This window comes from Cyanistes caeruleus, chromosome Z (genome assembly GCF_971803275.1).
Source record: "Cyanistes caeruleus chromosome Z, bCyaCae1.hap1.1, whole genome shotgun sequence".
NCBI classification, from domain to species: domain Eukaryota; kingdom Metazoa; phylum Chordata; class Aves; order Passeriformes; family Paridae; genus Cyanistes; species Cyanistes caeruleus.
In genome coordinates, this window is record NC_141732.1 from 20810510 (window position 1) to 20820730 (window position 10221).

Here is a 10221-nt window from a genome sequence, read left to right on the forward strand (position 1 = left end):
GAAAGCTTCAATCTCAGACCATAGGAAATGGGATGTTAGGATGGGAAACATCGAAGTTATACTGAGAAAAAAAGAGATTACAGGTGTGTTTATGCAAATGTTAGGTTAATGTTACTAGAATGTTCCCCAGTTCTTTCCCCCTTATTGGTTGTAGTTTACTGCAGTAATTTACATATTCCTAATCCCAGTTTATGACTGGACCCTTATCCTCCATGGACCCCAGCCCATATCTAACCTATGTATGTTCCTGTCCACCCTGTTTTCTGGGTCTTCAAGGCTCTCCCATACAGTGCACATGTTCTCTTTTGTTGTTTTCCTCATTATTAATGTACTTTGTTTTTCAGAGACCCTTGTCGTTCCCGTCCCTACTTTATTTGGCCCCATCCCAGACTGATCTGGTGCTGGGGTCACGGACACCAAACAGCGACAACCATGGTGGCACAAGCATCCTTCTTTATCTGGTCTGTGGATGCAGAGTGATAGCTTGGATTAGGCTGCAAATGCAATGAAACACGGTGTTTGCAGTCTCAGGCTTTGGCAATGGCTCGGGCGCTTGTGCCACAGGCGAAGCCATGTGCGATGTAGGGGTAGCAGCTCGGCAGCTGCTGCCAGGTGACACAGCTGTAGGTGGCAGCAGGTGACCCCACCTCACCCTGCTGGAGTCTGGGACCGCTCACAGCCAGCATGATGTGATGTACCACAATTCCAGGCTGCCCGCAACTCTGTGCCCACAGCTTTCTACACTGCCTACAACTCTGTGCCCACAGCTTTCTGCAGCACAACCAGCTGCCGGCTTTAAATTCTGCTGCCCCTGTCTCCCTGCAATACCACAGCAGCTTGCTGTGATCACATCTGCAGCACCAATTGTTACACTGACGTTGGAGACAGGAGAAGTGGCAAGCCCCTGACAGGCTCACGCTGCAGCAGTCAGTTTATTTTGTGGCAGCACCTTTTATAGGGCTTTCAAACTTCCTGCGCTTACAGACAGGATTGGTCAAGGGTCTCAACTCCACCCAGCTCACTGGTAATGTTATGGGTGCATCTGTGCTGCAAAGGGGTTAGGAGGTCCTCAGTTTGGAATTGAATCTGACCTATCGTTATTGTGCCTGGGGACTTGTTTCTCTCAATGAGCTAGGCTGGTCGAGCTGGTATCTCAACCAGCCTAGCTCATTGAGAGCTAGGTATTAAGCCTAAGCTATCTGTGCAGCCTATAGACTAGCTATAGCTGTCACGATGACCTGCTAGTTGGGATTTAGGCAAGTAGAGGTGTTTAATTAGTGGATTTACAGACAGATTCCCAGACTGCCTGCCTGCATCGCACTTCCTCAGTTGCACAGAGGTGCCCAGTTTTCCTGTATGATGTTCCCTGGTGACCCCATGCTACACATCCACTTCTGACTCTCTTTTTGGTAAAAGACTGTGTTTTTTTCATTGAAAGGCATTTTTGATCTCAAATGGTTTCTCAGTTTTCAAAGGAGATGGAAAAAAGTTTGGAAGTTTGCCAAGTGAATCAAAACAGGTTACAAGATGCCAGTGCTACAGTTAAATCTGCAAACAGGTACCTCAGTCTTTGCCAGGAAAAAAGTATAATATAGCAAGTCTGCTATATTATATTGACAAATCACTCTTTGTGCACCATAATATCTCTGGTATTAGTAAAATAAATCTGCTTTTCTGTTCCTCCTACAGATGAATAAAGCCACAGATACAAAAATATAATTTTAGCATTAAAAGGTGCATGCACAGAAGAGTCTGTAGCACAGAATCAGTCAGAGATAACAACATCAAGATGTCTCTGTTTTATAAACTTGTACCACAGCTATCTAATTCCTAATTTGGCTAAGATGCAGCCAAGAAATGAGGTCACAAAATTAGCAGTTGCTACTGCAGAAAATGTCACAAACATAAAGCTACCACTTTAAAAAAATTAAAAATAAAATAAAAAATAAATATAAAATAAAATAAATATAATATAACGTAAGGTAATATAATATAATATATAAATATTTCAGACTATTAGTTATACTTCAGATTTACCCTTTTTGTGAAATCAGACTTCATTAAGCTCTCCCATACTCTGTATCTTCGGCTTGTGTTTTATGAGATGTAGTAATAGTTTTTGTCAAAGCACTGCTCAAAGGCATATTGCTTCTGTCTTGCAAAAGCTAGTTCCTTTGAACAAAGGAAAGTTTTCAATATTAAACTGCATTCTTCGGTATAATTATGCTCTGTTGTGCTTTTCAAATGTTGAAGTGATAAATCAAGCAAAGTGGAAAAATAGGGGTGAGATAAACCACTGTTCTGGGTAACCCAAAATGTTATTGTATTCCTTATCTATCTGTGCTCAAAATTGTTACTGTCTCTTCAAGACCCTGCAGCCAGAAATGAAACCACAGGGCAGCAGACCGGGTTGCTGGTCCCTGTTAGAAGTCAGCATCACCCAAGCTAAGTTCTCCTGTTTGGTGGCTTGTCTTGGCCCTCTCTTGTCTCTTGCCTCTCTTGCTTCCTGCAAGAAAGTAGAGCCTGTCTTGGCTCTACTGGCAATCCAAGAAACTGCATTTCACACTAAAAAACTGTTTCAGAGTGGTTTTGCAGCAGTAATGGCCAGAGGGTACCATTTTCAGTGCTTGGGAACACTGCATTTGCCCCTGCACAACACCCATGGGAATAGCAGCATAGATAGCTATGGAGAACAGGAGAAGGTAGTGAGACAGCAGAGTCTGAATTGCACAAGCTGACTACTTGCTCTCTACTACCGACAATAGAACATCATCCCTCCATGAGTTACGAACCCTGAAAAATTTCCAGCCCCTGGCCAAATACCAGCTCCTGACTGAGTACGAGTCCCTGGCTGAGCACCAGCCCCTGAGCGAGTATCAGCCGCCAGAGCTTCCAGCCCAATTTGCAAACAGAGCTGCTGCTGCCAGAGGGATAGAGGAGGAGGGCAGGGCTACCACCACTTCCCTTTGTCTTCCCACACGGGTCGGCAATGGGAGCAGCATACTGGAGGTCACTTTGTCCCCAGGACTGTAACTCTGTCCCCAGGGTCAGTGAGATTTCAGCACCTTAATAAGTAGTGAGTTACTGATATTTTTCACCTGTTGCTGTTCTGAGGTTTTTTTGTAAACTGTTATTTTTTCACTTACATATACTCATATTTGCTTCTTGTAATCGGTGGAAAGGGATTGGTTAAACTACAGGGGAGGTAACTCACTTTAGACTGTGAATCCCCTTAACTTGTCTTAAACCAAGACACACACCTCCTTCAACAAATAGTTTGACTCTTAGGAAAGAAGGGACGAGACCAGGCTAACAAGGTGGTATTCAATTACTTCTTAAAAACTGACCACTTAAGAAAGGTATCTGCTGGCTGCTGTATTTCTTTTCAGGAAAATAAAGAAATAATTAATTTCTCTTATGTGTGCGTAGCTGGAACACACTGTAAAGAAGGCTTTCTTCAACACGTGCAAAAGGACCTTGCACAGCTTCATTCTGATGGGATTCTGATGATAGAGAAAATATCTTTTGAAAAAGCACTGTAAATGCTCTGGTAATACCACTGCTGTGACCATGAGGACACAGACAGATGGATAAGAAAGGATTTTAAATTCCACTGAACTAAGAATCCAAAGCTCCAAGAATTCAGTCCAATATGAATACTTCCAGTAAACTCCCTCATGGCTACCTATCTTTAAAACCTGCATTAGTCATAAACTAAGAGATTTAAGAAAAGAGATTTAAGAAAAAAATGCGATGTTGAAGCCAGAGGACAATAGACAGGTTATCAAAAATGGAAACACATCAGAAAAGATAATGCTAAAAATTAAAAAAAAATTGTTTAAATATTTGTTAAATATTTGTTAAATATTTGTTTAAAACAAATAAATTAAGACCAGGTACTGAAAATCTAAAAGGATTAAAAGATATATAGGATATACAACATGCTTACACATACTGTAAAAAGCAAGAAAAGACAACAAATGTCCAAAGAATTAATACTTCTTTAAGAGTTCTGATAATTTATATATTTTCCCAGATTAAGAAATGTTAATAACATTATTGTATTGCATTACATTGCATTGCATTGCATTGTAGTTTTTGAATGCTTATTTTATTAAAGGACTATTATAGGAATTTTCAGGCCTATGGTGACTGAGTTTGCAAGACCACTGGTAAGTCCCAATGAATGAGGTCTAGGGAGGTATCCCTGGTGTTGTTCATGATAGGCCTCGAAATCTCCTTGGTACCTACCTTCACATTGAGTGCCAGCTCTCAACGGAGATTCTTCCTGCCTCTGCAGCCTCCAACCTTCAGATTAGGAAGAAAACAAACAAAACTGGCTAATTCCACCTACCAGCGTGGTAGAAAAAGTAATCTGATGCCATGGGGAGACATTCATATCAGTACATTTGCTTCTCAGACTGTATGTCTAGAAACAGGTTTACTGAGTCTGTGAACCAGCATGGCAGGCTGGGATAGTATTTAACAAGGAGGAGTACTGAGAGCACTGATGTAGTCTCCAAAGGATTAAACAAATGGCAGGGCACCAAAGATCCCTTGATCCTCCCACTGTCATCACACATGCTCTTGTCCCAGTCTATTAGACAAACACATTCAAAAGTTAGTACATAAATCCACATGAAGGTATTGACCTGATTTCTAGAAAGGTTCAGTGTAATTCCCACTTTGATCCCAGTATAGCAGGCTCTCTTCGTCCCAGGAGAGAAATGCATCATTTGCTAAGAGTGGGGGCTTTATTAAAGAAGCAGTAAATGTAATGAGATCATTGGCAGGAAAATGCTACATGTTTTATATGTCAGTATTATAGATCAATATTGTAATCACTGGATTTTTGCATTTTAATTCAGGTTAAAATGCCAGGGGGCATGAAACATTGCCCAAAATGGCAAGACACTCTTGCAAGTGCACCTGTATAGACAACTCTCCCTACTGCCATCCGTGTTCCCTTCTGTATCACCATTATCCTATATTCTAGGTAATCTTCATTATTTCATAAATTATTTTTAAAATATTTATTTGTTTGTTTGTTTGTTTAGTAAAACTATCAAAGGGACAAGCAGAAGCTAGAAACTGGTGCCATCAAGTATCTGGAAATGGGTCAGGGATGCACAGACAAAGAAATCTTCAAGTGCTGAGGAATGCATAAGCAGGTAACAAAAAGGCTTGTGGTGACTTTGGAGGGCCATGAAGTAAATGCTTTCTCAAAGTTGTTAATGCTGCATATTCTTTATGTTTCAAACTGCATTCTCAGCAGTGGCAGTGTGCTTTTTCCAAACATATCTTACTTCTGGATATGAAACATGAATATAAAACTACCATATCAATGAAAATTATCTGAATTTGTTTACATTTACAAGGGTTTTTAAAATACACTAAATTACAGAACATTTAAAGACTTGCCAAACCAAGAACATGGACAGTTCTGAAGAGAGTCTGATGCAAATGTCTCATGAAAAAAGGTTCTTCATGAACGTTTTTACATTCACAAATTAAGAAAACACATCTGAGGCTGCCACAGCAAGAATTCTGGGCTGGCACGCAGAATCCCTTTGCAGAAGTCCAAACTGGCCACTACATGAAACCAGTCATTGAGGAAATCAGACTAACACGCATCTTGGCTTTCTTGAGTGACTACATCCCTCTTAAAAGTCACTGAGATCAAGATGTTCAAAAGCTTTTAAGAATTTTAGGTAAATGGATCTCTGGGTGTTGTAACTTGGGACACCTTGAAGGACACATTAGGCTTATGTTCAGGGTGGAGCTTACAGGAACTTTGCCAAAGCATCTTCTTTAAAGACTGTCTCAGTCTGGCTATGCATTGGACAGCTGGCTTCTCTGGGAACACATTGTTTTAAATTTCGTGTGAGTGACAGCAGAATTACTATGGGATAAAATGCAGACATTTCAGATTTCTGGTATGCTTGCAAATTTGGTGTTATCAGTTAACGAAATTCTGCTAATGAGTACCTATGGAGAAGTGTCTTTAAATCACTTTAAATTGCAGTAGCTGCCACGATGCCCCTTCAGGGTCATGCATACACTACAGCACACTGAAATATGTAACTCCATCTCCCACAGGCCACTGAACATTTAAAAAATCCAGAAAATAAGCAAGACCTCAGAACCATGTTAGAATTTTAGTTAGAAGGGGGGGCTTGGATGCTTCACCAAGAAATTTGTACTGTCTGAAGGTGATATGCTTTACATAATACAGACCAAATTTTCCAAATAGGACCAGTAAATCCTTATTGTCCTAGAAGAACATTTTAACATAAACCGCCCTAAATCTGCAGAAAGAAATTATTTGTGTACTGATCCTTTTTTATCCAGTTTTGCAGGCATGCATGTATTTGTGGACACCACTGAGAATTGAACCAAAGTTCAAACAAATTGCTTTTAGGTTGCCAGTACTCAGAGGTAGTCTCTCCTCAGAGCAAAGATGTAAAAATAACAAAGGGTGTATCAGAATGGAAAATCTGCCCTTCTATTTAAATGTATGTCCCTCTAAAGAATCTGAACATACTTCTTGTAATGTGTTTATCTTCCTTTGAAATCAAACTATTTAATAGTCTTCTTTGAAATAGTGATTACTATTTCCTATAGTCACAAATTGCATGGATTGTTATGTATCCATATTTGGCCATGAAATCCAAATAAAACTATAAATAACATATAATACACAATATAAGTAATGCCACAAAACAATACAATAATATGAATAAATATTAGAAGCAGGGGCTATCAATCAGTTTTACCACAAAAGGCATCTTTCAGCGAGAAATTAGCATAATCCCTACTGCTAGTTAAGGCCTGATGAAAATGTAAACAGGAAGCAAATTTTCAAAGACCAGTAACTCTGAGTAATACCTCATATTAGCTCTAGCCTTCTGAAGCCAGCAGTACTCTTACTCCTGTTGCTGCAAAACTTTTTTGTCCTGATATGAAAGTTTCAGTTATGCCTTTAAAATTACATCTTTTAAAATGTTCCATACTTGTCATAAAATAATTTTGGCTTCTTCACACATAATACCCTATAAACCTATTCATTACAACGTTGCTAGTACTTCATGAGTCTCCATATGGCAGCAGATGTTAAGTTTATTCCTTTCTATGTCCTTGATCCAGTCTTAGCTCCAAGGCATAATTCCTTGGACTCTTTTGTATGAAGGATCTAAGCAGCTTAAAAAGGTAAATATCTTTTTCGGTTGCATCAATTCATAATTTTAATTCTCAAAGGAAATTTATTATAGGTTGGCTTTGACACAATAACATTTATGGGGTTCCCACAGAGGACCACATGAAAGTCTTGGGGTACAGGGAAGGGAGATAAGACCTATTCCTGAGGAAATTGAAAAGAGAAAGAGTATTATCCTGAAAACTCCTGTGAGGAAAGAGTTAAACTTAGGTTGTTTTTGGGGTGTGGTGGTAGGGAGTGGGTGTTTTTCCATAGACCTAGTGAAGGCATTCATAAACCACTACCAACAATATCTTACCAAATATTTACATCTCTGTGGTAAGCAAATTATAATTCACATATACAAATTAGCTCAAAAGAATCCCACTTTGAAAAGACAGAAAGGTGAACTGCTCCAAGTGAAGTTGTAGGAATGTTTTTATGTCACACAGAAATCTAAGTGACTGCTGTGCCCTGAAAAATTTATCTTTTGTATGACATTCATCCTAGTATCAGTCAAAAACCCCTAGTCTACAATTACATCAGTCATAAGGAAAGGTACTAAGAAAGGCACACTCTGTCCACAGGTAGAACTGGGTAGCTTAGCAGGGTCTGTACAGCTAGACAGACAAAAAAATTTTGCCGCCACCACCATGAGCATTATGTGAATGAGAACACTGCTCACCTGTCTTGAACAAACAGGTGCTGCAGATTCACCTGCTTTCGTATTGCAGCTTCTCTGCTCACCCCTCTGACCTCTTTACCGATCAATACTACAGCTACAACACCCACCTCAAAATACTCGTCTCCTTTGTGAAAAATTAAAACACACTTGTTGATTCCCCAGGGCTGAGAACTGGTCATGTTTCAGGCTCTCTGTATCAGGGCATGTGGTCATACCACAACACAAATACAGTTTGGTCTTTGCCTAGGAGATGCTCAAAAATACAGAGAAATCCAACAGGACAAAATAAGGCAATGTTTTAATAGTCAGATACACAAAATAAAGTCCTAGAGTGGGCAGTAACTCCCTGCAGTCTGAATGATCCTATCTGACTCCTATTTAATGGTAGGAAGAAAAAAAAAATTAAAAAAAAACCAAAAACAATGAACTATCAGGATTTCTCAAGAGAAGTAGATGTACACTACTAATACAGCAATTTTGCGCAGGAAAATAATTGAGAGGAAGATACATGGACAAATAAAGCAAATAATCTATCCCCTTATTGCATTAAAAACAAAATGAAACAAATAACAACATAAAACTGGCGTAATTTAAATCAGTGGTCTCCACCGATAAATTTTTCAGGGCACAGAAATTACTCGGATTTCTGTGGGATGTAAAAAAATTTCTATAACTTCACTTTTTTGGTGCATCCCTATAGTAAAGCACTTTTGAGCACACACACCAAGTGTGCACATATTTGTTTTATCAGTTGTATACACACATTACTGAAGTTCTAGTATCTTCTTCCAGTACCCCATTATATCATGTCGTGTACCCCACTCTGGACACTACTGACTTAGATCATCTAAGTATCTTAAACAACTGCAGCACTTTGGATGACAGAAACATCCAAACATGTGGGCTTCTTCCTTGCAATGTTGCAGAGAAGAGTTGGATGGAGAAATCTGTAATACCTATGGTCAGATATAGCTTTCCAGCCACAAGTACAGACTATCAAACCACGGATTATATTCTGTGCATTGATTTTGGTTTTAAAGTGATGCAGTCATTAGAGAAATTCAACTAGTAGCTGAGCCAGCCACTGTTGATGCAAAACTATTTAAAGCACTATCAGAAAACAAGGTACAAAATTATTAAAGTATCATATATTAAAAAGAGGTCTTGAGGGTTGAAAATGAGAGATATGAGAGCAGAGAATACCATGCAGAATAGTCCGTGAAGTGACACGACTTTTGGGAGCACAGTAAACTCTGAAGATTAAAATAAGTCTGGACAAGACTGATGTGTCATTGGCACAACAAGGAGAGGAAACTGAGAAGCACTGGCCAGTATCAACACAACCAGCTTCACTGAGGCACACGTTCACCACAGTCACAGAGATTCACAACGCAGCATGCCTTAAATTATACCATAGTAATAATAATTCTAATATTATAATAATATGTATAATTATAATTAACTATTATCTCATTGTACCTTGAAATAGGAGTTCACAATACTTTCAGTAAAAGAAAGTAAACAGAAAAACAGTATGAACACCCTGTAGTCTAGTCATCCTCTACATTTCTTTTAGTCCCTACAACAGAGGTGAGATACTCAAATGTCAGCATCACAGAAGAAGGTAGCAGGGAGAAAGTACTGGCAGTCTTCTACTATCCCTCTTAGGTCAAATCTTAAACTTATATGCCATAAAGTAGTCCAGTGCATTTTAGAGACGAATCTGTGGGAGAGATGGTCACTCATCCCTCCACTGGACTGCACACCATATACATCTAAAAACAATGTATCTCCACCAAAACATTTCAGGAATGCTATGGTTCAAGTCTTCTCAGAGGGCAGATGCCCATCATCAGGAGGTGAGCTTACAGTCTTTCAAAGGAGTGTCTGGAATCCTGGACAGATTCCCAAACTATTTATTTCCTGCTTGCCTCATCTGCCAAGTTCTAGGTACCCACATTCTTGAAGAATTCACAACATACAACCAGAAACAACATGTGTAAGACAATTGAAGCAGTATGATTCTGATCTACAATGAGTGCCTTCATCAGAGAAGACTTCCTTAAAAGTGCACGCTTGAACCAGTCACCCACTTCCTCAGAAGGCAGCTTGCTTGTGATGCTGCTAAGCAAACAACAGAAGGTCCAAAATCACTGTCATCTGCTGAAGCGGTGGCTTCTAAGGATACACATATTCTCTTGCTCCTTGTGGTAAAATCCTAGGCTTACCGGGAGCATCCTCCTTCTTTGGGTCCCTGACCTTCCAAACATCACAAGTTAAAAACGGTCTCCAAGGCAGTTTTTGTGAATCTCACGGTATTTTCAAAGCGCTAACCATTTGA